Raw genomic sequence first — 25,834 nt, forward strand, 5'->3', positions numbered from 1 at the left:
GATGTCAAACAATGCGAATACCTCAAGGATCATCATCTCTATCCTTGATATGTTATAGTTCATCACGAAGCTCTAGCAGCTTGGTGGCAATGACTTTGGGGAAACATCACTATCTCATCTGGAAGATCAACTCCCACTCGATTCAAGTGATTGTCGCACTCAGACAATCTGAGCACTAGCTCAACGATTAAGCTTTTCTCCCTTAGTTTGCAGGCTAAGAAAATCGTCGGAGGTCTTATACCTCTTGACGTGGGCACGAGCCTGAAATCCCAATTTCAGCCCTCGAAACATCTCATATGTTCCGCGACGTTTCGAAAACGTCTTTGGTGCCTCTACTTAAACCATTTAACTGAACTATCACGTAGTTATCAAAACGTGTATGTTCGATGTTCGAAACATCCACAAACGACGTTTGGGGTTTAGCACACTAAGCAGTGAATTAAGGACATAAGCGTTCTAGTGTCCGCATAATCGCTACTGTCAACTTTCAACTATATTTTCTCTAGGAACATAACTAAAACAGTAGAACTATAGCGTGAGCTACGACATAATTTGCAAAAGGTCTTTTGACTATGTTCAGGATAATTAAGTTCATCTTATGAACTCCCACTCAGATAGACATCCCTCTAGTCATCTAAGTGATTACATGATCCAAGTCAAACTAGGCCGTGTCCGATCATCACGTGAGACGGACTAGTCATCATCGGTGAACATCTTCATGTTGATCGTATCTACTATACGACTCATGCTCGACCTTTCGGTCTCCGTGTTCCGAGGCCATGTCTGCACATGCTAGGCTCGTCAAGTTAACCCTAAGTGTTTTCGCTGTGTAAAACTGTCTTACACCCGTTGTATGTGAACGTAAGAATCCATCACACCCGATCATCACGTGGTGCTTAGAAGCGACGAACTGTAGCAACGGTGCACAGTTAGGGGAGAACACTTCTTGAAATTTTGTAAGGGATCATCTTATTTACTACCGTCGTCCTAAGTAAACAAGATGCATAAACATAATAAACATCACATGCAATTATATAGTTGTGACATGATATGGCCAATATCATATAGCTCCATTGATCTCCATCTTCGGGGCTCCATGATCATCTTGTCACCGGCATGACACCATGATCTCCATCATCATGATCTCCATCATCGTGTCTTCATGAAGTTGTCACGCCAACTTATTACTTCTACTACTATGGCTACCGGTTAGCAATAAAGTAAAGTAATTACATGGCGTTCTTTAATGACACGCAGGTCATACAAAAAATAAAGACAACTCCTATGGCTCCTGCCGGTTGTCATACTCATCGACATGCAAGTCGTGAATCTTATTACAAGAACATGATCAATCTCATACATCACATATATCATTCATCACATCCTTTTGGCCATATCACATCACATAGCATACCCTGCAAAAACAAGTTAGACGTCCTCTAATTGTTGTTTGCATGTTTTACGTGGCTGCTATGGGTTTCTAGCAAGAACTTTTCTTACCTACGCAATACCACAACGTGATATGCCAATTGCTATTTACCCTTCATAAGGACCCTTTTCATCGAATCCGTTCCGACTAAAGTGGGAGAGACTGGCACCCGCTAGCCACCTTATGCACCAAGTGCATGTCAATCGGTGGAACCTGTCTCACGTAAGAGTACGTGTAAGGTCGGTCCGGGCCGCTTCATCCCACAATACCGTCGAAACAAGATTGGACTAGTAACGGTAAGCATATTGAACAACATCAACGCCCACAACTACTTTGTGTTCTACTCGTGCAAAGAATCTACGCAATAGACCTAGCTCATGATGCCACTGTTGGGGAACGTAGCAGAAATTCAAAAAATTTCCTACGAAACACCAAGATCTATCTATGGAGAGACCAGCAACGAGTAGAAAGGGGAGTGCATCTACATACCCTTGTAGATCGCTAAGCGGAAGCGTTCAAGTGAACGGGGTTGATGGAGTCGTACTCGTCGTGATTCAAATCACCGATGATCAAGTGCCGAACGCACGGCACCTCCGCGTTCAACACACGTACAGCCCGGTGACGTCTCCCACGCCTTGATCCAGCAAGGAGAGAGGGATAGGTTGAGGAAGACTCCATCCAACAGCAGCACAACGGCGTGGTGGTGGTGGAGGAGCGTGGCAATCCCGCAGGGCTTCGCCAAACACCATGGGAGAGGAGGAGGAGGAGGAGAGACAGGGCTGCACCAAGAGAGATCAAATCGCGTGTTATGGGCAGCCCCTAGGCCTCATATATATAGGGGAAAGGGAGGGCTGCGCCCCCTTTAGGGTTTCCCACCCCCAAGGGGTGCGGCCAGCCCTAGATGGCAAAGGGGGCGGCGGCCAGGAGGGGGAGAGAGGGGAGGCGCCCACTAGGTGGGCCTTAAGGCCCATCTGGACTAGGGTTTGCCCCCTCCCACTCTCCCTTGCGCCTTGGCACCTTGTGGGGGGCGCACCAGCCCACCTAGGGGCTGGTCCCCTCCCACACATGGCCCACGCAGCCTTCTGGGGCAGGTGGCCCCACTTGGTGGACCCCCGGGACCCTCCCGGTGGTCCCGGTACAATACCGATATCGCCCGAAACTTTTCCGGTGACCAAAACAGGACTTCCCATATATAAATCTTTACCTCCGGACCATTCCGGAACTCCTCGTGACGTCCGGGATCTCATCCGGGACTCCGAACAACATTCGGTAACCACATACAAGCTTCCTTTATAACCCTAGCGTCATCGAACCTTAAGTGTGTAGACCCTACGGGTTCGGGAGACATGCAGACATGACCGAGACGTTCTCCGGTCAATAACCAACAGCGGGATCTGGATACCCATGTTGGCTCCCACATGTTCCACGATGATCTCATCGGATGAACCACGATGTCAAGGACTCAATCGATCCCGTATACAATTCCCTTTGTCTAGCGGTATTTTACTTGCCCGAGATTCGATCGTCGGTATCCAATACCTTGTTCAATCTCGTTACCGGCAAGTCACTTTACTCGTTCCGTAACACATCATCCCGTGATCAACTCCTTGGTCACATTGCGCATATGATGATGTCCTACCGAGTGGGCCCAGAGATACCTCTCCGTTTACACGGAGTGACAAATCCCAGTCTCGATCCGCATAAAACAATAGGTACTTTCGGAGATACCTGTAGTGTACCTTTATAGTCACCCAGTTACGTTGTGACGTTTGATACACCCAAGGCACTCCTACGGTATCCAGGAGTTACACGATCTCATGGTCAAAGGAAGAGATACTTGACATTGGCAAAGCTCTAGCAAACGAACTACACGATCTTTTGTGCTAGTCTTAGGATTGGGTCTTGTCCATCACATCATTCTCCTAATGATGTGATCCCATTATCAACGACATCCAATGTCCATAGCCAGGAAACCATGACTATCTGTTGATCACAACGAGCTAGTCAACTAGAGGCTCACTAGGGACATATTGTGGTCTATGTATTCACACGTGTATTACGATTTCCGGATAATACAGTTATAGCATGAATAAAAGACAATTATCATGAACAAGGAAATATAATAATAATACTTTTATTATTGCCTCTAGGGCATATTTCCAACACAGTAGCCCATGGAGGGGTGGTTTAACAGGACCCCGTGGAGAGGGCTGGTTGAATAGTAGCTGGTGGAGGAGCAGTGGAGGCTGGATGAACAGGAGCCCGTGGATGAACAGTCGCAGGTGGAGGCTAGAGGAGGTCGACGGTGGATGAACAGTAGCCCGTGGAGGCTGGAGGTTGACGGTGGATATGAATAGTATCCCGTGGAGTCCCGTTTTGCGGTACGCCACACCCCTCCCTATGAACAGGACCCCTGTTTCGACCATAGCGCTCCAACACAAGTCCATTTCCTCCGTTTTGCGGTACGCCACACCCCTCCCAATCAACAGGAGCCTGTTTTGACCATAGGAGGTCCAAGCAAAGTCCGTTTCCTCTGTTTTGCGGTACGCCAGACCCCTCCCAATGAACAGGATCCCGTTTTGGCCGTGGCTGGTCTAACACAAGGTCATTTCCTCCATTCTGCGGTACGCCAGGCTTCGTTTCGATCGGCTGTTCCGTCCAAGCCGGTTGGCTCCCGATGAACATGATGACGCAGTTTCTCCATTTTGACTCAGCCATGTACACGAGCCCTGGCCGTATGTATGTCCGAGTAGGCGATCGAGACCCCACCCGTATGTACGTACGTGGCCGTATTTACTTTCTTGCACCTTGGATGTACGTACTTGTACATGCTACGTGCATGCCTCTACTACGACACGTGCGCGCCTATACTAGGACACGCGCCCTTCCTTACACGGCCACGGGTCATCGTTCCAGCCTGTAGATAGACCGATCGTATGTACGTACACGCTTCGACCAGGTGGATCCCGACTATTAGGAACTTCCCTGCGTGCGAAGATGTAGCTGGTGGGTCCCAGAAATCAGGGGGGAAACGTTTTTTTCATGAAATACGGTGGCCCCGTACGATGGGCCCCTGCTGTCAGGTGGAGGAATCATTATTTTCCGCATAATAAGGAGGCACTTCCTTGCTGCGGCCATGGACCCAGCTGTTAGCCTCTCCACATATAGTACTCTTCCGATGGAAGTCGTTCCTTGACCACATTGACCATGCCGCACCAAAAGAACTAAGGCGGTGGACGACGACGAGGCCTAGGAAGGGGATGACGCGGAGCCGGGGAAGACCTGGCAGTGGGTGCCCACACGGATAGGAGTACGAGGGTTCACTAGTTCGGCTTCGGTGTGAGGCTGCCGTCGCCGCAGGGCCTGGCCAGCGATGGGAGTAGTAGGGGGCGGTGAGGCCTCAGCGGCAGCACAACCGGCCACTGAAGGCAGGAGCAGGCGGTCTCGCCGGTGTTGGTTTGGGCAGCTGGTGGAAGAAGAGCAGCGATTGAAGAAGCAGCAGGACCGTTCGATTCAAATCCAACGGTCACTGCTACTAGAATCATTTGTTGAGTAAGTTGACAAATCCATGCGTATGCGTCAACTTAGTAGGCCCATAGGTCAGCCTCCGAACCGGTGCGCCCCAGATGTCTGTGGGAGGAATCATTTTTTGCGTAATAAGGAGGCAGTTGATTGCGTGCGGCCAGGGCAGCGGAGGGAGTAGGGTGGGCTGGTGAAGCCTGCATGGCATCACGGCGGGCCATAAGAGGAGGAGCAGGCAGTCCCGCCAGCGCTGGTTTAGGCGGCTAGAGAAAGAAGATCAGAGATTGAAGAAGCACGTCAGCCGTTGGATAGACATCCAATAGTCACTGCTGCTCGAATCATGTGTTGACTGAGAAAGCCTTGCGTAAACAAGTCAGCCTTGAAATCTGTGGCGTGTACAGCCCATTTGCTATTATTTTTATAATTTTTACTCATTTTGCAATTCATATGGAATTTATTGCAGCCAATTTTTGATTTTTAGAATTCCTGCCCATTTTTGGGTCAGTACCAGGGTTAAAAAGATGAAATAAAAATGTGTGAAATTTCGAAAATTCACACATTTTTGCCGGGGAACAAAATAATCTTAATCCAAAAAGTTAGTAGCCATACTAAAACAAATTTAAAAATAAATTAGTACTATGTCATGTTAAAATCCAATGAAATATAAAATATCACTGAAGAACAAAAACAAAAAAAGAAACTAATTTCCCATTTGCTATAAATTTTTTGGAATTTTCAACCCCTTTGATATTACTTTTAACAGATACTGACCATACTCTTTGGCTAGCTAGAATGCATCCCTCCTCATCCTGAAAGATTTGCAGCCAAGTAAGTCAGAGAAAACGAATATGCCTAGGTTGGGTATTTTCAAAAATAAATAGTGGGCTACCTATTTTCCCGAAGGAAAAACTGCTGGGCTGGTCATGTTGTTAGACGGGCCACAGAGATCGCACAACACAGTTTATAGCCTGCTCCTCCGAACAAATCCTCAAAAAAAAGTCGTGCAATTCTGTCGTTAATTAACTATACATTGAAAATGATGTGGATCCCAGATATCAACAAGGTGGATTAGAGTCAAAAACGAGGGGTGCATCTGAGTAGTAAGAGAGGCGCTTGCTTGTGTTTGGGTGTGGACCTGGTGGGTCCATACTGTCATACTCAAAACTACAGTCCTTTCCTGATTCACTATGTTGATAGGGACGGACGGCGGCGCCGCGGCGAGCGCACCAAGGCGGAGGATAAAGTGTTTTCGCCAATGTGCTAGGCTAGGTTGGACATTCTTATTGAAAAATAAAAATGGACCGGAACTATTTACAACATTGACTACGATTTGCATGGGTTCGCTGGTTGCAGGAAGAAAATGGTGGGAGAAAGAATACTGGTCACTATCTTTGCCTAAGAATAATATCGACTGAATGTAGTGACACTATCATAGGAAATAATATCCTGCTGTTAAATCATGAATTTAAAGAACTGGTGCATGAGCATTTAGCTTTATTTATTTATTTACTTATTTATGTTTAGCGGAGCATGAGCATGTACCGGGGCCCGATTCATGTGAGAGCCTCCCTTCCAGTTAATTATGGTCTCCTCTATTGGGCCTTCATCAGTGGGCTACATGTTATCAACAAGTGGAAAACGTGTTCTGTACCAAAAATAGTACACGCTACATACGGCACGGGCCACTAAAGTATCGGACCGTGCAACAATTTCCAAAACATTGTGTTTGTCGTTCTAACAACACATTTATTCAACCAACAGATGAAATATACTACTGATTGTACACTGAAAACAATAGCAGCAACAACCAGGGCTGGGGGGTGCAACAGAAGCAGTAAGCAGGCCAGAAGAGTAAAAATGCAACTCTCTCTTCCAAATCGAATATCAGCCATCATTACAAAAGGGCTACCAAAAAAGAACAAGTGTATGCATCAAACTAAGTAAAGATCCTACTACATCCTATGTACGCATCTAACTAACTGGCTTAGTTAGACGTTACTATTGATTAAGCTATGGAGATTGGCTGACGGCTTGAACCAGATGGGTGCCTGACGCGGGAAACTCTAGCCAGCAGGTCGAAGTCTGATACTTGCGACCCTCTTTCCTACTTTGGGATGCAGAGTGTGCCAACACATATCAAGGTATGGTGCATGCAGAGACGCATGGTATGCTGTGTACACACAGTTTTGCCTGATGAACAAAACCGCGCTGTCATCATGATCCTTGCCGTCGGTTATCTCCTGGTTAATCGGATAATTCAGTCCCAGAAATAGAGAGCGTGTACCAAAGATACTTACCAGCCTCCAGTAAAAAATTCCTGAAGGCCCAGAGAAGCAGGGATCATGCTCAAAGACCTTGCAGTGACTCTGATTGTATTCCGTGAAACAACAAGTCCAGTACGTGCGAACGATCATCAATCGTTTGCCATCGTCTGATTGAGCCAGGAACCACCTGCAACTCCCATGCCGCTTTTCTTTGAAAGGTTTTGGGATTAGGAATGGTAGGGACACCAGTCGGCCTACAACATCATATCAAGTTGGAGTCAAATAAACATAGGCTCTTAACGTAGTCAATCTTAAGAACAACATGTTATGAGCATGAATGTTTTTTCTGTAAATGTTGATAGTAATATAAGCAAGCCATCATGATATCATAGGAAAGTAACGTACTGTTGTAATAGCCATTTGTAGTGATGACTAGAGTAGGCCAGCAATACGTCCAGCCATAGAAGGAGTCGACAGCGCAAATGAAGTCCTTGTGTTCAATGGCATCAGAAAACCATGGAGGATGTATGATCTTACGATGGACATGCAGATTTATCCACTTACCACAGTGACCTGTCGGATAGGAGAGACTGCGGTTGAAGAACACAATTAGCCTGAAGTCTTTATAATTCGCAGATCTTGTGGGCACTTGGCATATTACAACCTTGAGAAAATCAAACTTGGTATCATGTTGGCTACTCTAAGATTCCGAGTATTCTAGGCCGCGGTGCCAAAGCAGTGCAGTGTTAATCGAAGGAAAGGGGATCAATCGCCAGGTGTAGACCTCCACGAGCAACCAGTTGCCGCGATCGTCGACGAGAACCATCCAAGACGTGTTCATGTCAACCCAGTACATACCGTTAATGTAGTTGAGGGTGACGGGGATCAGATCGTAGTCAAGGGGGTTGATGCTTGCCACCCTATGATCATTATGCTGTGTGACATGCCTTTTCTGAAGATCACGCAGCATCAGCAAGTAAGGAGCTGGCTTAAAAAGCTCCGACCTGAGGGCTTTGAGTAAATGGTACAGCCTCGACGAGCATGCGGCAAGCGGCATGGTACTGAGATTGTCCACACGCGAAACAATGAGCTTCATTACCTCTGTGGGGAGCGAATTCCAGCCACTCTTTCGGCTGACGCTGCTTAGTTCTGCCCTTGTTAGTGCTTGGGTTTCGTAAGAGGGGGAGGTGACTTAGAGGGGATGAAAGATTGGACCATTATGTGCGGACAAAGATGGATAAGCGAACATGTGCTGTGGGAAGTGGACAGGTGATGATGACTACAACACGCTGCTTGACTTACGAGACACATACCAGTAGTGTAGGGTCATATCGATGCCAGACAACTTGCTTGAGTGATCGCAGTACTGGTACTCCCTGCGGTACCTATACTACTATGACCTAACTTGCTTGAGTAGAGTAGTAGTGGAGTGTGACTGCTCTACTACTAGTAGCACCGGAGAAGTAGTACATTCGAATCTAAAATAGTTACAAACTTCAATGCCCGAGTGTGGAACGACTACGGACCGCCATCGGTGCTAACTCCAATCCCTAGCAAACGTTCGCTGGGAGACATGGCAGTTGCAAACGCCCGCGACGTAGTTACAATACGTGTGTAAGGGTGGTGGTTTTTTCAAATACTATGGCTTAAAAACAGGCCACCGTTGGATGGAAATCTGACGGTTACATGGGATTCACAAGGATTGAGCTCGTGGTGAACAATCGCCAGATATCATTACTAAAAAAAGGTTAAAACACCCGGGGCTATAACTTGCAGCAACTGACCACTAACAATGATACTAACATAGTTGTAAAATGGTCAAAGACCGTGTCTACCTGGTGTTTGGAATTATATGCAAAAAAAACTAGCAAGATGCCCGTGCATTGCATGGAACATCAAGATGCATTTTTTTTACAAAACACCTGTTGTGATTGACCCATGCAGGAGTTATCCCATGTGTGAAAACTAATGATATCTCGAGAATTTTATCGGAAAAATGGTATCTCGAGAATTTCATCGAAAAATGAAAGATGTGAGATAAGGTGAGGAGTAGGGCGTGGTGGTGACTGGTGGTCGGACTAGGCGGAGGCATGGGGATGGACGGCGCTGGCAGCAGCCACCATGCCAGATAGTTCCAAAGACTTCCTTTTTTAATTGATCTACAATGAGGTTGTGGGAGATAAGGATACACAAGGAAAGGACTTATCTATAAATGTGGAGAGAGGTGCGGGTATCTTTTGTAAAATTGTCATAGTTTGCTTTCTATCCGTCAGATATAGATTGGACGGTCTATATTATAAGATGGCAGGCACACCATCATCACCAACACTACTAAAATATACACTTTCTTGATGATACGTGTTTGTCATAGTAGGTCACATTTTCTGTCATGCATGTACATCCTTGACGATTTTATGATAGAATCAAGATAGTTATACCTGTGTTGTCGTAGTAGTGTTCCACGACATTACCAAAATTATCATCATGGAAGTGTACACTTCCATGACAATAAATCGCACGTCATAGAAGTGCTTTCGTCAAGGGTGACCGACACGTGGCATCCACCGTAACGGGTCACTGTTAAGCTATCGTGTCTGGTTTTGGATCCGATAACCCATTAATAGCCTAGACCAATGAGGATTTTCCACATGTAAAATTGTCATTGGCCAGAGGAAACACATGTTGGCTCACTGTTGGGACAGATGTAATCCATTCATTGGACATGGGGTACCTATGATACGTTGACACGTGACACGGCCCAACAAAGGCCCATTCCGGTGAAAAGGTCGGTCCATTTGACTTGGTCAAAAGGTAATGGGCCAGCCCACGGAAAGCCTGTTAATGGTATGTTCGTATATAGCCCATTTACGGCCCGCTAACTCACGGCCCATTACGGCCTATCGGAGTTAAGCCCAGTAGCTTCATCTGGGCCATCCAATATGATTCCAGCATGTTGTAACTTCTGACCCATGTATGGTCCATGATGTCTTTCGGCCCATACGAGCCCATCTGTAACACTTGGCCCATTAACGACCCGTGGTGAATCTAGCCTGCAATGGAAAGTGTACCGCTTTATACCCATTAACGGCTCATTATTCCATTGGGTCGTTTCCAACCCGTGTTATCTTTCAGCCTTCTCAGGGCCCATTTATTCTTGGCCTTATTTCCAGCATTCAGTTACTTACGGCCCGTTACTGGCCTTTTCTACTTCTGGGCCAAATTCAGCCCGTGGTTACAATCGGCCCATTTGCGGCCCGTTAATCTGTTGGGCCGTTTTCATTGTGTCATCAAATACAGCCGATTAATGACGGCCCGTTATGCTCGGCCCATGAACGGACGATTCCAAATCTAGCCCGTTTATGGCCCATAATGTGGTCTGTTATTGGTCCATGTTTGGCTGATCGATCATACGGCCCGTAGAAAGCCCATGGATGCTACGTCCAATAGAAGGCCCATTGTTTCTACGGTTCTTAGAAGGCCCATTATTTATACGGCCCGTAGGAGGCCCATGGTAATTACAGTAAATATGTAGCCCATGGTAATTGTGGCCTAGTTTTAAAAAATTGGTTATTGCGGCCATTAGCAAACCGCGGAAAAAGAACTGCACTGACTACAAGCAAACAAATAAACAATAAAACAAGGAAATAAATACGCAAGCAACTTATGCTAGGCTACTTCAGAAGAGCTCAAGAAACAATATCCTGGGTACCCATAATGCTGGCAAGATGCTTAGGAAGCTTATTAACTTTCTCTTGTTTGGCGCTTAAATCCTCTAGCGTTTGCTGTTGCACCAGAAAGTATGCATCTGAATTCTGTAGGGACTTCCTCAGTCCTTTAACTTCCTGTTGCAGCACATCTGTTCGATGTCTGTCAACTTGAAGTTGAGACTCAAGAAGACGAACTGATTCAGGCAGCGAGTTCGAAGAGCTTGTGCCAGCAGAAATGGCCAGTAACTCGAACTCTACATCAAGACATGACTTTTGGGTTCTCTCACTGTCGTCAACACTACAAGGAAACCCTCTATAAAGCAACACATATTCTACAACGTTTTGACTGTATGTTGCAAAATTCATAATAGATACGCATAATAAGCATTGTAGCATATGCGTTGTAGATGTGTGCTCCGTAACTCCAAGTAAAGAGCCCAACGTACTAACCCAGCCTCTTGCCTAGCCCGGCCCAAGTTGGTTTTCACGATTAATCTAGGTCATTACCTTTCCCAGCCTCCCTATTCCTCCTCTCGATCCTATAGGCTCCCACGCCGCCCGCCGCCCCTCAACCTACCTCCATCCCAGAGTGCCGCCCCTCACCACTCCCCTGCGATCCACCGCCGAGGAAGGCCGCCCCTCACCACTCCTCCTGCGATACTCCATCCGGGTGCACCGTCCCTAGTCAACGCTCCCCTGCAACCCTGCTTCCCGGCGCGCCGCCCCTCGTCACCGCTTCCCTACGACCAACTACGTCTACTACCTTCGCACGAGGGTCTACAACTACGGGCAGAGTTACTGCTGCAACCACCCTCGCGATCGCGCTGCCATGGTGAGCCGGACCGCTTCTCTTCTCCCAATTTTATTCTCCCCATCTTGCTATGTTTGACTTCAGTATTGTTGGGGATTGCTAGTTACGACTTGCCAGTCCCTGATAATGACAGACAATTTGAATTATAGATGGTTTGTGCGGAGGGGAGCTTCTAGCTAGAGCCTCTTGTTGTGATTCAATTGATTTCAGTTATGGCTTATAGGACCCTGTCACGAGCCCATGGAAGTAAAATTTGATTGTGCAATCGTTGGTTGCTTGATTATGTGGTTGACTGATTGTATAATAAGGCTGCTTGTGTTAGTCCCATGGTTGATGATGACAATTCAAAGTTCCACTTTTTGCTTATGGTGCCACTTGCTTATGTCGTAGGCCTGATCAGTCACTCCGTCATATGGTCATATTTCTTTTCGATACTTCATAGCAAGTTACAAATCAAATTTCTCTACTAAGTAATAATTATCTCCACTCGGTGCAGAGAAAGGCAATCGCACTCAAGCACTAAATATGTTGCAATGGACATGACCTCAAAACTTTCCCCCTCTTTTATTTGAGGCATAGTTCAGTAACTTTTTTATATATTTCATTCGCTTAAAAGACCATTTAGATCTCTATGCTCTCTGCTACTACAAACTGAGGAGCAGGTTGACAGCTTTACGCAGCTTGGTCGACTAGGTTGCCGCAACGCTGTGGGAGAAGGATATCGGTGTAGAGCATGGCAAAGCCGAGTACTTGTTGGATCTGAGGGCTTCTGATCCACAGTTCTCCGCATTATCATTCATCAACATCTGGTGAAATTAGCACTCAGCTGCATAAGGCTTTCTTCCCACTACAGTTAGAGTTCAAGATCGAAAGGAAGGTAATCTGGTGATCAATCACTGTTGCTTGTCACGAAATTCTGAAAAATATTATTGAGTACATCTACCATGAGCTATGCTTGCCATTTAAAAAGATGTTTATGTGAGCTGAATGTCATATCAATTTTTTATGCAAGCGAATCTTGCGATTTACTTATGATTTATGAACAGAAATTTGTTTACTGCGTAACCCCTAAATACAGTAGAAGGGAAACAAATCTTATAAAACTACGCTGAGACAATTAGTACTTATTTACTCAAGTGACATGTTAGATAAAATTCCACACCTATCACAACCTATCCGACTTCTGTATTTTTTAAAGATAACTGAACTAGATTGTGTTCCAGGAATACAAAACCATAGGTGTTTTCCATTTATTCACTTGGCTTTTGGAATTTGATTGATGTCCCCTTCTTCTATTATTAACAACGTATACATATACGGTTTTGTCTGCTAGTTTACCAAATTCTAGACACTTCTTTTGTGGTTCGTGCTTCCTCTTTATACTATGCTTGCCTACATCCATAGTGTCACTCCTTTATTCTCTTGATGTGTTTTTTATTACAACGAAGAATACACACCATGGGGAAAAGAGAAGTAAATTTGTAGCCTATGGCCACTTTATAAATACTAACATGTTTCTGATTCATCATGAGGTCATGTACTGATGGATAGCAAAAAGAAAAACAAAAATAATGTCAATTGTTTCAATATCACTTTAATAGGCACCGTTCATCTGTAGTGTCCTTCAATTATTAGACCATATTCAATATTATTTTTTGGATGCCTGCAACTTCCATTTAAATATATCACCATATCTCTATCTGATTTGTATTTGTAGTCTACAAACAAGACATCCTAATTATTTGTTCGAACATACTACAGTCTTGTTTTCTCTGCTGTGTCTTCTCCTTTTCTTAATAGTATCACTACCTTTGATTTATCTGCTCAGATGTGCTAGTTAGAGTTTGATCTGGATATATACTAGCTATTTTATTAGGAGTTGGTGGTAAATATGAACTAATGCTTGATCCGCCCTGCTGTCCTCGCTGCAGAGCATGCAAAATCATTGGGTCGGTACTAGGAGTACCTCATTTATGATGGATCTTATGCTTCAAAGCTTCTTTTTATTGTCTAATATGTTTTATTTGTACTAATTTGGTAAATTTAATTTATCTTTTGGATTAATATGTCCCTATTGATATAGTAATATTTTGTTACTTGATTAATGGTCAAACACACTGCTTCTCTATCTTCCAGTAGGTGCCTCAGAATTTTGCAGTTTATCATACCATACTGCTACTCGAATAAAAATGTCTATCTTTGTGTTCTACATTAAAGGTATCATATGAAGTTTAATTATTTTAAGCGTTCATCACCAAAACTACTTTGTTTGTAGTGAAAGTCTTCATAGAGTTTCATAGATGTTGCACATCATGAGATTAACATGTAGAAGAATGTATTCATAACCATAAAGTAGAGGAAAAGATGCAAACACGACATGTCTTTGCCTCTCAACATTTTGTGTTATATATCATATTTCTATTAATTATTTTGCTTGACATGATTCTGCCCATGGTAACTTTTATTTTCTCTAACAGGCAGGAAAAGAAGTATTTTTAATGAGCCTAAAAAATCATAACAGAAATGTAGCTCTTGCTACAGTTGTAAGTTGTGATCCTAAATTTGAACTTGATGGTGCTGAAATTACTAATGAATTCTAGGTAGTGCATGTCGAGATGGCACTTGTGAAAACTAAAGATTAGGTACAGAGTCGCAAAAACTGCAACTCTTGGTAATGCAGATTTGGTTGTGCATGTCAACCTTTGTAAGTGACTAATATCCTTCCTATATCAGTACTTGCATCATGTCAATGCATTGTGTGTTAACAGTTCATTTTTTTTGTAGATCCAAAAGATAAATGGACGATTCTATGGGTGTGTGTGGCAAGTATACTACAATGATGATGATGTTCATGTTCATGATGATGAAGACGGATGGTTTCAGTTTTAGTTAAGCTGTAGGGATCATGTTCCTATTGGATGATGTTTGTCGATTTTGTTTTAGTTAAGTTCTAGGGATGTTGATGGATGCTTTCAATTTAAGTCAAGAAAACATTTCGATTGTATATCCATTTGGATGATTTTCCTTGTGTAATATCCCCTATTATAATCCAACAATTTTATCTAATATATGATTCTTCCTCTCGCGAGTAATTCTCTTGTTTTTCTTTACTGGAGATTCATAGTTATCACCATTATGTGAATCACTATTTTAATTCCTGGCAATATGTATAAAAAACAATATTATTGACATTATAAATGAACCAACACTTGAAGCGTTGGAAATCCTCCGTTGCCAAGCCGTGGGATTTTGTTCCCTACAATAATCACCAACGCATAGAAGTGTTGCACGAGTCTGTTTTATGTGTTGTATTTTTGCAACGGTCCCTTTTACCAACGATAATATAAGCGTTGCATTATGCGCTAGCAACACCGGATAAGGCAACGCATCCTAAACCGTTGGTACAGACACTAACAACGGATATATGGACTTCTAGATACGGAAAAATGCGTTGCTATAGGGGGGTTCATGTTGTAGTGCAAGATAGTTTTTATCAGCTTTCTTGGAGACCAACAGGGATGTCTCACTTTCTTGAACCTTATCTGCATTACTTCCTTTACCATTGCATAACGTGGTACTGTTCTCCAATATTTTGTCCGCATTCTAAAAGAGAAACAAGCAGACACATCACAGGCTTACCATGTTGTATATGAAACTCATTTTGGTAAATCAGTTCAGTAGTAAACTGGACAGGATAACAGCATGAAACAACATATATCTATGTACCATGGTCACTTTATGGTCTATATCATTCTAGTTTTTGTTGCCAAATCAAGATAGAGACACAGTTCAAATAATATTTGTTCAAGACAAAGCAGAATAAACATAATATAAGTGTGGGAAACTATAGAGAAATAACAACACTTGTAATGTGCATGACATGTGAACATAACTGTTTATTCAATCGAAACTGAAATAAACATAGAGCAAGTTACAACAACAAACCAGTTAAAGAAACAGGTTTAAAGCATACCTGTTGCGCCATTGGAGTTTCAATTCCATCCTTCAAATTTGAAAATAGTTGGTATGAGTAAGTACAGTGATGCAAGAGCAAAGGAGTATGAACCATAGCTATAGAACCTGACCTGAGAATAATTCTTCTTCACCTTTAAGAGTTGAGTTGGGATTTGGAGTGGTGGTCCTCGTGCTTTGGGCACTGCAGTTCCCTTACTAACTACTCGTGTTTGGGTGCTCGGTGGTGGAGATGGTGCTGTGTCAACTGGAACCGGGTTACTATCTGGTGGGGTTGGGGTTAGAAGGGGTGTAGCTGGTTCTCTGTCCAACTGGGTAGGGGTACAATCTGTGAGAGTCTGGGTTATGTTTGGTGGGGCTGGTTCTTGGGAAAGTATAACGGTGGTTCTATCTGCATCAACTGGTAGCACTATCTTTTCTGAAGACCGTGTTGTTACTCCCTTAGATACTGCCATCACCCTCTCCAATTCAAATGGCTGATAAATAAGAAAAGTAATTGAATGTACAAACATTGTATGATAGACAGGTGGAATGGATAGTGAGGAATAAAAGAGGGCATGAAATAATTCACATTTATGTTGTCTAACCAAATAAGATAGGATGACACAATTTCACATATAGGATGGCTAACTAAACATGATAGCATGACACAATTTCACATTATGATGGCTAACTAAAAAATATGAAAATACATGGTTCAAAATATGATGACTATGTAAATAGGATGACATGATATAACTACATAATGTGTTTATTAAATAGGTTAGTATTCCATAGTTCACATACATGCCGCCTATGGAAACTTGATAGCATGATATAATTCATGGACAGAATAACATAATTCAAAATATGATGACTGTAAACACTAAATAGGATGAGATGATATAACTATATGACGTTTTTATTAAATGGGTTGCCATGCCATCTCTCTCTAATAATAAAGCACGGATTGAGTCTCCGGGTTCACCGTCGCGACGCTTTTACAGAAAAGTCCTTGTGTTTTTTATAATTGAACCCGCAGTTCTGATGATTAGGTCGACCCAAACCGGTACGAGCAAGAGAAACGAAGAAAAAAACGTACACATGACCCAGCCTCCCGATCCCCTTGCAGCCGTCATCGCCGCCCGACCATGGAGTCCCGGCCGCCAGCTCCCTGGAGATTTCCGCCTCCCTAAAAGTCCAGGTCTCTAGTCCAGCGCGCCGCCACCTCCTACCCCGCACGCCTCACCATGCGCCTCCGGTCCGCCCCCCGTCGCCGCACCCCGTCAGTCCCCTGCCCCCCGTCACAGCGCGCCGCCGGACCGCCTACCGTCGCTGGCTCTCCCCAGCCCCGAGGTCACATCTCTTCCGGAGATCCTCTCCAACCCGTAGTTCCTCGCAGAGGGCACCCACTCACACCGGCATGTTAAGAGGAGGTACGTCGCCCCTCCTTGCGGATGCATGGACGAGGGTCTCACGCTGCCGCCGGCAGCGGCAACTGCAGCGGACCACGTGCTCCGGCGTAGTCAGGGGAAAGCAGCGGCTCCGACTCCAATGTTGGCCTTGGCGGAAGCACGAAGGGGTCACACTGGGCGGCACTGTGGCAGGGGACAGGGTGTTGGGTTTCACGGTAAGATCGTCTATTGGTGGATTCCGTCTGGATTGGAGCAGTGCAACAGGAACAGTATCGGGGGTGGTAGTGGTCCAGGACATGGGGACGGGGAGAGGAGAGATAGCTGTGAGCACGAGGTCCTTGCCGGCTGAATCGAATCAAAGCACTCCGTCCATCTCTATTGGCCTTGGACGAACAAGGCAATAAGGTACAGGACGAACATGAAGATATAAGGTTCATAGTTGTTGCACATGATTTTTGTCTAATGGTGATATGAAATAATCCTATGAACATGTGGTAACCTGCTCCTTGTATGCTTCAGGATGGGAGATCAACATATTGTTGTTTTCTCTGGTTAATGTGAAGTTCCGGTCTATCTAAAAAGCAGCTAATGTCTAGCAATCTGCAGCAAGAACTCTATCCACTCATCTGGTCCAACTTACACCCATGGAATTCTCCATCCACATCTCTCTGTTCGTGAAAGCAACTGCTAAATTTGTATGGTAAGAGTGGTCGCGTACATGCATTCCATTGGCTACTAAATTAATTAATTTCCCGTGAATTACAATAGAATTTAATTAGGAGGGCAAGTAATTATTGGTGATATCTACTTGTTTTATTTTTGTAGGTGTGATTGTAGTCTTAGATCTTTGTAGAATTTTGTAATGTGGCTCAGATGTGTTGCGTGAATTTAGATAGCTTTGATGTCTGAATATATACATTTTGTAGATCTCCTGTCCTTACTGAAGTTAAAGTTCTGAAATAAATCTTCAGAAACAATGATGTTATGTCTGAAACCGATCTGAGTAGTGAGCCGAATTAACAATTATTTTCTCTGTTCTTAATCAGTACATAACACCTGTTTTCTTAGTTGTTAACTTAAGATTCGACCACTATGAGCAGCATTGCAGCAATCGGCCAGAGGCTTCCAGTTTTTCATTTGAATGTGCTAGAGAGATGTTTCTTTGCTTCATTTTCATTTGAATGTGCTGATGAAGAGTTGAAGCTAGAAGAAGCCCAACCGTCAAATAATCCTGAAGACCTATGGGTTTGTCACCGAAGTGTTGAGCTTAGTAAGAGATGACATAAACTGTGAGCTTTCATCCGACAAAGTTGTGCTGGTGTCTGGTTGGAAAACATGTTTCCTATTACCACCACCCCTAGCAGCTCACATTTGTTTCGTAATATCTCTAGCAATTTCTCTAAATCCATTTTTATATGGCCTGATGATTCATCATCAAATGCCACGCATGTTGTGTGCCTTCAGAATGAGGTGTTTCATGTGGAAGGCCAAAGGATCCTTCAGTTTGCTTTCTCAATGTTTGACTAAATATTTCATTCATGTTCAACAGACCTTATGAGAAATCGACGGAGGCAGTGCGTGAGCTAGCTTCCTTGTGGCCGGATTGATACAGGCACTGCATGAGGAACCGAGCCACCGATGCAGGTCGGCGCTGGCTCCATTGCACATGGCAGCCGCCACCACACCTGCCGTCTCCGCATCTGAACAACCGCTGCTTTGTGAGCCGCCTCATCTAGCGAGGATGCTGCTGCTGCTGAGGACGCAGGAGCCGCCTCATCCGGTGAAGACTCGCCGCTGTTCCACAGTGAGGCCGCCGCTGGAGCGGTTTTTTCCGCACTAATAGCAGGTTTTTGTCGGCCCCTAAATTTTATCCTCTGCTTATCATGGTTATTACTTGTCCTTCCTCTGCAGAATTGAGCGCATGTTTTTTTATTATAGTATAGCCTTTGAGTTCCTGCTTGCATATTACTTGAAACATAGTTAAATTGTGTATATTTAGCAGCTTTTCTTCTTACAGGCAATTGTGCTTAACTCTGGTTACATTTCTGTATGGCCGCAAAATTCAAGCAATTGTATATATACATACTTTGGTCACAATATGATCATCGAATACAATATGACACTTCCCGCTAAATTTCTTCAGCTGTAAATCTGAGAATGTACTTCTCTTTATGTAATTAAGTTTGGATTACTAGATCTTATGCAAATGCATTTTTTGTTCCTTAATCAGTCCGCCTGTAGAGCTCCACAGATAGAGTTGGATGTGTTCGATGATGGAGCTACCTGCGTTGGCTGTGTTGTCGGGTAGGCTGACTATTTTTGTTAGTTCTGAAATGCACTGATGCTAATATATAAGTATATATCGCTACTGCTGGGAGCTGCTGTTTATTTATAGACAACTCCTGAATTTAGTATGTCATTATTTTTTGACCTATTTTTGTTCTTGTTACTCATTAAAAAAATTAGTTTTCTTGCTCAAAATCATCTTACAATGTTTCATGTTACCACAGATCATGGCAAGGAATAAATTTTACAACCAAAATCATATTCTACCAACATATTTGGTGCATATTATCATTTAGTAGTATGCTGGCTGTGCCTTCCTATGATAAATGGAGATCTTAGATGTACTGTTGTTCCGTCAGCCATTGCACCTCTCAATGACTGACCATGAAAGATATGTGTAGCTCTAATTTTCTCGATATGTTTCTGTTTTCAAGGATAATTCTTACTCCTTTTGGAATTACCATCTGTAAACATGTTTGGAATTATCATCTATGTAGATCTGTGCAGATTCCAATCTCTTCATATTTACATCAAAGAGTTTGTTTTTCGAATGGTCGTCATGTATACTAAACTCCCTGCCCCCCTCTCCTATCACATGTGTTGTTCACTTGCCATCAGTGAGGTCCATAAAACACGACTACAGGGTGCAGAATGCTTGCCACTTAGTTAACGTTGTAGACATGTAACACTATAATGTTGGACAATAAATGAATTCGACTACATCAAAACGAACTTATCTTGCTTCCAAGAAGAGTAAAACCATCTTTAATAACTTCCTGTACTTTGCTTATATTCATGTTTCTCAACATGTTTGGAATGTACTTCCCCCCCCCCCCCCCCCCCTCCCCCCCCCCCCCCAAATGTAGTATTTACCTTCCATTTGGAGCATAGGGTGCAATTTTTATCAGTTGCTGTCTGAAACCCCACTTCCCTGGTAAAAACGCTATCCACCTTCAAATATACTCCCTCCGTAAAAAAATATAAGCTTTTCGGAGGGAGTATACATGTTCTCTGATATGGTAGTCGTGGGAAGACTATATTTTTGGTTTACATTGTAAATGATTTGAGTGACCACAAATGTGACTTTCTTTTTTGTTTCTTTTTCAGTTTTCAGCTCCTAGATGAGAAGGAAAGGATGTACTTGAGCAATATGAGAAGACCCAGTTCCATTATCTCACAAGCCAGAAGTCTCCCATTTACTGACTTTGGTACTATTTTTTAAAAGAATGGTCAATCCGCTATCAGCACCATGATTATGTGTCAATTGTAGATTCTTAATTGCTTAGAATTATTTTATTTGCTTAATTCCTTCTGTTGATATTTATTGAACAACAAAATATTTTCAAGATTGGTCCGTGTGAGGATCAAACATGTGAATGGATGTGGCATCAAGCTAAGTCTGTTGATACCTTGCTCACCTTTTTGTTTTGCTTTGAGTGGGTTATGACTTACTTTCTGATTGTTGTTTGTGAGAAAATACCACCTCTATTTGTCTCTCTGAATTATCATTGGTCATTGCGACAAGGGTGATTCAGAGTTGTAGGTTGTATGCTGGTCTAATATGGCAGGTCCCACAAAGAAAACATACAAGGTTAGTAGCTTCTACAACTGAAACATACTAAGGTTTTTCATGCAACTGCATCGTTCCTATTATTTATCTATTATAATTAATGAAAAAATAATGTCAAGGTCCCTCAAGTTGTAGGGAGTTGTTTAGTTCAGATGTGCACGGGAATGGGCTCACTGGGATCTTGGTAGGAGGTGAATCTTGTGGTCATGAGCCTGGACATCACGCTGGTGCGCTTCCTAGGGAGGTGCGTCCATGCGCTGTGCTTGGATGGCGAATCGAGATGAGGCTTAGTGGCTGCTCGCCTCTCTGAATCACGGCTACGAAACTTGGTGGCTGTTCACCTAATGGAGATCGAAAATGGCGTCGAGTTATTTCATGGGCTAATTGTTGTGAGTGCCAACGATTTCATTTTGACCATATAGGACCAGCCTATGTCATTGCCGGTAGCAACGATATAACAACCTAAACGTCGCTGATACCAAATACTCATCTGTTCCTAAATATACGTCTTTTTAGACATTTCTAATGAATTACGACATATCGGATGTATATAGACATATTTTAGAGTGTAGTTTCAATTATTTTGCTTCGTATGTAGTCATTTGTTAGTCTTTAAAAAGACTTATATTTAGGAACCGAAGAAGTACAAAGTAATACTTCTAGAATTTTTGAACTGAAGGTTATATAATTAAGTTTTCTAAAGAAAGTGTTGATATTTATAAATTTCAATAGAAAACAACATCAGTCAGTTTCATCATGATTATATTTATAGAATCCAGCCGTGTCCCCCCCACAAAAAAAATCCAGCCTTGTTCGACTCACCGACACCCGTCAGCGATGCACAAGGAGAGCTTGGAGTCTGGCTCTTGCTCCATAGTGAAGGGCACAACTATACCTAAACTAATAGGGTGATTACATCAGCGGAAGCAATGCGTTCACAAATTACATGATCGTGTGTGTGGATCGTTTCTCCCGGTGCAAAATTACATTTGTGTGCGTGGATCGTTTCTCCCGGTGCAACGCACGGGCAGCTTTACTAGTAATTCAAATAGATGATGTGTATGTAAACATGATGGCATGATATAATTCAAATATATGATTTATATAGTAAGCAAGTAAGCAGATGGTATCCATATATGATGTAAAAACTAAGCAATGCAAGACAACATGCATGACATGGGTAATGTAACCCTGCCAAGTTTAAGCATAGACCTCAGGGGGAAAATAGGACTGGTCATCAGTCTCTGAATCCTCCTCTGTGGAGCGCTCTATAACCAGCAAGATGTCTGCTTCAGTAGGTAGCATTGTCTGCTCTGAATACCTTGTTTTCACTCTAGATACTTTCATCACCGCTTCAAATGGCTAATGCATAGGAAGAGTAGTTGAATATACAAGCATTGTCGACAAATGGAACACGTAATACAAAAAAAATGATAGCATGATATAATTCACATACATGATGATTGGCTAAACAGCATGGCATTGCGTAATTCACATATATAATGCCTATGCAACAAGATAGCATTACATAATTCACATACATAATCTCTTGCAACAAGATGGCAATGCATAATTCACATATATGGTAATTATAAGCTAAACAGGTGGCATTCACACAAAGCATGTCTAAACCAATCAAATGACATAGCAATGCAAGACACCATACACATGATATGAGCAACATAACCCTGCCAAGTTAGAGCATACACCTCGAGAGTGAAATAGGACTGGTCATCTGTCTCTGAATCCTCCTCTGAGGAGCTATTCATAACAGGCGAGATATGCGCTTTGTCAGATAGCATAGTCTGCTATGAAGACCTTGTTTTCACTCCAGAATTTTCCATCACCGTGTCAAATGGCTGATGCACACGAATAGTAGTTGAATGTACTAACATTGTTGATAAATGTAATACAAAAAAAGGATGGCCTGATATAATTCACATATAAGATGACTTGCTAAGCAGGATGGCATTGCAAAATTCACATATATGATGCATGGCTAAACAAGATGGCGTTGCATAATTCACATAAACAATGAATAAACTAAACCGACGGCATTCACACAAAGCATGTCTAAACTAACCAGATGACATATTTGATGTATAAAGTAAGCAATGCAAGGCACAATATGCATGATATAACCAACATCAGCATGCCAAGTTAGAGCGAAGACCTCAGGGGGTAAATAGGAGTGGTCTTCTTCTTCTGAATCCTCCTCAGAACAGATATCTTCCTCTCGATTACAATCCGTAATAGGTGGAGGGGGGCTGCCTTTGCGCCTACCATGGAGCGACGTCTGCATGAAATTTTATTGCCACGCATGGCTCGTCTCTTTTGCTCTACATGTTTAGTTCCATTGTGTACAGTAACTGGCATGCATAGGAATAAAACATAGTGAAATTATGTAAGGAGTGCATGCAGAGATCTAGAGTGATGGTAGCAACCTGTGGATAGACGCAAAATCAATGATAGTAGGCAGATAATGGCTTCAGTTAAAAAATACAGATAATGGCTTCTTTACTGTTTGTTTCCCACCCAACCTGAAACTCATAGTAGACACCAGAGATTAACCAGATAGTAGATAGATACTATTGATTGCGGCCCCGATATGTACCCCACAACCATTTAAAAACTCAAGTTCGACCATTATTTTGGAGCTGACTCAGAGTTTAATCCATGAACAGGACGATAAAGTATCATGTAATATTAAGCAATGAATAATGTAAGCAGACACGAAAGAGTGCGACCTCTCTTGCGGACCCATGTAGTCCTCGAGGTCATCTGCTCGGTTGATCATGATAATGCAGTTATCATGGCTGCCGGTGGGGGGAAGAAGATCTGAGGCGGCGAAAGACAGTCTGGAGGCTGGATCCCTGCTATGCTGGACCCTTCTGTCATTGGAGAAGCTGAGCTGGGGTGGATGATGGAGCCGCGGGAGCGGGACAAACCACACAAGGTTTTGTTTGAAAACTATCTATAAGAGAAGTAATTCTATAAGGGCTCGTTTGAATTGGAGGATTCTAACAACACAGGGATAGGAAATACATAGTAATAGGATAGGAAAGCATGTGCAAAATAGAGAATTTAAAAAGACAAGATTTCTGCCAATCTGGGTGTTTGGTTCACAAGAATTCGCAGATCACAGGATGCAAAGAAGCATGGTGAGTTTACGTCAAACCACAAGAAAATGTACGGTTATAATGCTATTATGCTACTATCTCTGTCACATCCCTTGATTGATTACTATAAATAGTAGCAATAGTGAGCATGCATCATGTTAAAATCAAAGAAATTTGAATTGAGGAAGATTCCCAAGCCTCATAAATCTTTTCAAAATGAGCAAGTTAAAAAATTCTTCAAATGAGCCCAAGGAAATGTTCATTTTACTCCCTGAAAATATTGGCAAGAGGTAAAAATCCAAACCAATATCTTTAGAGCAATAAAAGTAATTAATTTAGGCATTTGAATCAAATCATAATGTATTTGAATTGTCTTTATTTTTGTTATAAAAGAAATATATGTCCAATAATTTTAGAAATTATTGTGGGGCTCTAGAGTAATATCTCTAGTCCATACCATAATTTACAAAAGCAAATAAATTGGTTTTGTGCTCCTACTAAATCAAAACCAGATAGCAGAAAAGAAAAATAGAAAAATGAATAAGAAACAAAACTTACCGGCCTTACCAGTAGAAGCCCAGCCAAGCCGCAGCCAAGCCCACTAGCGCCTCTAGGGTGTCGTGAACCTCAGGCAACTGCGTGGCAGCAGCACAGCGACCGCGGACAGCTCTTGCTTGCCATGGAGCTGCTCCCCTCGTCCCGTTTTCCTTGCTGCAGAGACATGCGCAACACCCTGCACTTCTTCCCTCTCTCCCTGGATCTCCTCCCCCTCTCTTCCTCTCGTCCCCAAGCGAGGCCGAGAGCCGCCAACGCCGCTCGACACGTCCACCGTGGTCCCCTCGCCCCACGGACGTGTTCCCGAACTCCGCAACGACGAACTCATCCTATGCATTGAGTCATGCAATGCAGGGTGCCCTGGAACACCGTCAACATCATCGTCTTCAACCCACGGCCGTCGAGATCGCCGGTGACCTCCTATCATCACCAACCCCTCCCCGAGCCCACTGAGTCCTCCATTGCAATCCCAGTGAGCTCCTCTGTCTTCTCCTCACTCCCCGTGCTCTAATTTGCGAGCTAGCCACCGCCCCGCGAGCACCCGACGTCGTCGTCTGCCATGGCTGGCGAGCTCCATGCTCTTGAGCCCCTCCGCTTAGACCAGTTGCTCAGGTGTGCTCCTACTGCCCCATAGGTGCTCCCTAGTACCCCTGTTGCTCCTATGGTGCGCTTCAACATCGATTTTGCCGACGCCCGATTCCGGCCACCGCCAAACTGCTCACCGTCGTCGACTCTGGGCACCCCGCGAACTGCTTCTGCCTTCGTTGGATGCGCGGGCGCATGGGCTACCTCGTGGTGCCTTCCTTCGCCGCTTTCGTGGTCTCCCGGTGCTCTTCCGCCATGGCCAGAGGTCACCGGTGGCTAACCGCCGGCGTAACCGGCCATTAGGGACTAAACACCTCGCTAATCACCCCCAAGAGCCACTACCAAGTGGGTCCTTGTGCCTGTTTAGGTTAGTCTAGTTTTCTGTTTAGATTAGTGATAATCCCATTGAGCCCACGTGTCATCTTTGACTTGGCCTAATCAGCATTGACTAGTCCCATCTGTCAACGATACTCACCAGCCTAGGTCACTGACCATCGGGTCCCACAAGTCAGGTTTGACCTGGCCGACCCAGTTGACCTGCTGACATCACCCTTGTGTAGTGATGATGCAATAATATGATTTCTGGATTAAAAAAATAAACCAGGAAATTCTAGAAAATG

The 25,834-nt window shown here is 43.7% G+C and overlaps 1 long non-coding RNA gene across 2 annotated transcripts; it reads left to right on the forward strand.

Annotated features, from left to right (window-relative positions):
• The first annotated feature begins 16,748 nt into the window (after positions 1-16,748).
• On the forward strand, positions 16,749-21,504 carry LOC123085878 (uncharacterized). 2 transcript variants are annotated; one of them, XR_006440064.1, is made up of 5 exons: positions 16,749-17,504; positions 17,619-18,945; positions 19,330-19,403; positions 20,493-20,976; positions 21,091-21,504. It is a non-coding gene; the product is annotated as an uncharacterized lncRNA (long non-coding RNA). The 2 variants fall into 2 exon arrangements; XR_006440065.1 differs by lacking the exon at positions 19,330-19,403.
• Positions 21,505-25,834: the final 4,330 nt, after the last annotated feature.

This window comes from Triticum aestivum, chromosome 4A (genome assembly GCF_018294505.1).
Source record: "Triticum aestivum cultivar Chinese Spring chromosome 4A, IWGSC CS RefSeq v2.1, whole genome shotgun sequence".
Lineage (NCBI taxonomy): Eukaryota > Viridiplantae > Streptophyta > Magnoliopsida > Poales > Poaceae > Triticum > Triticum aestivum.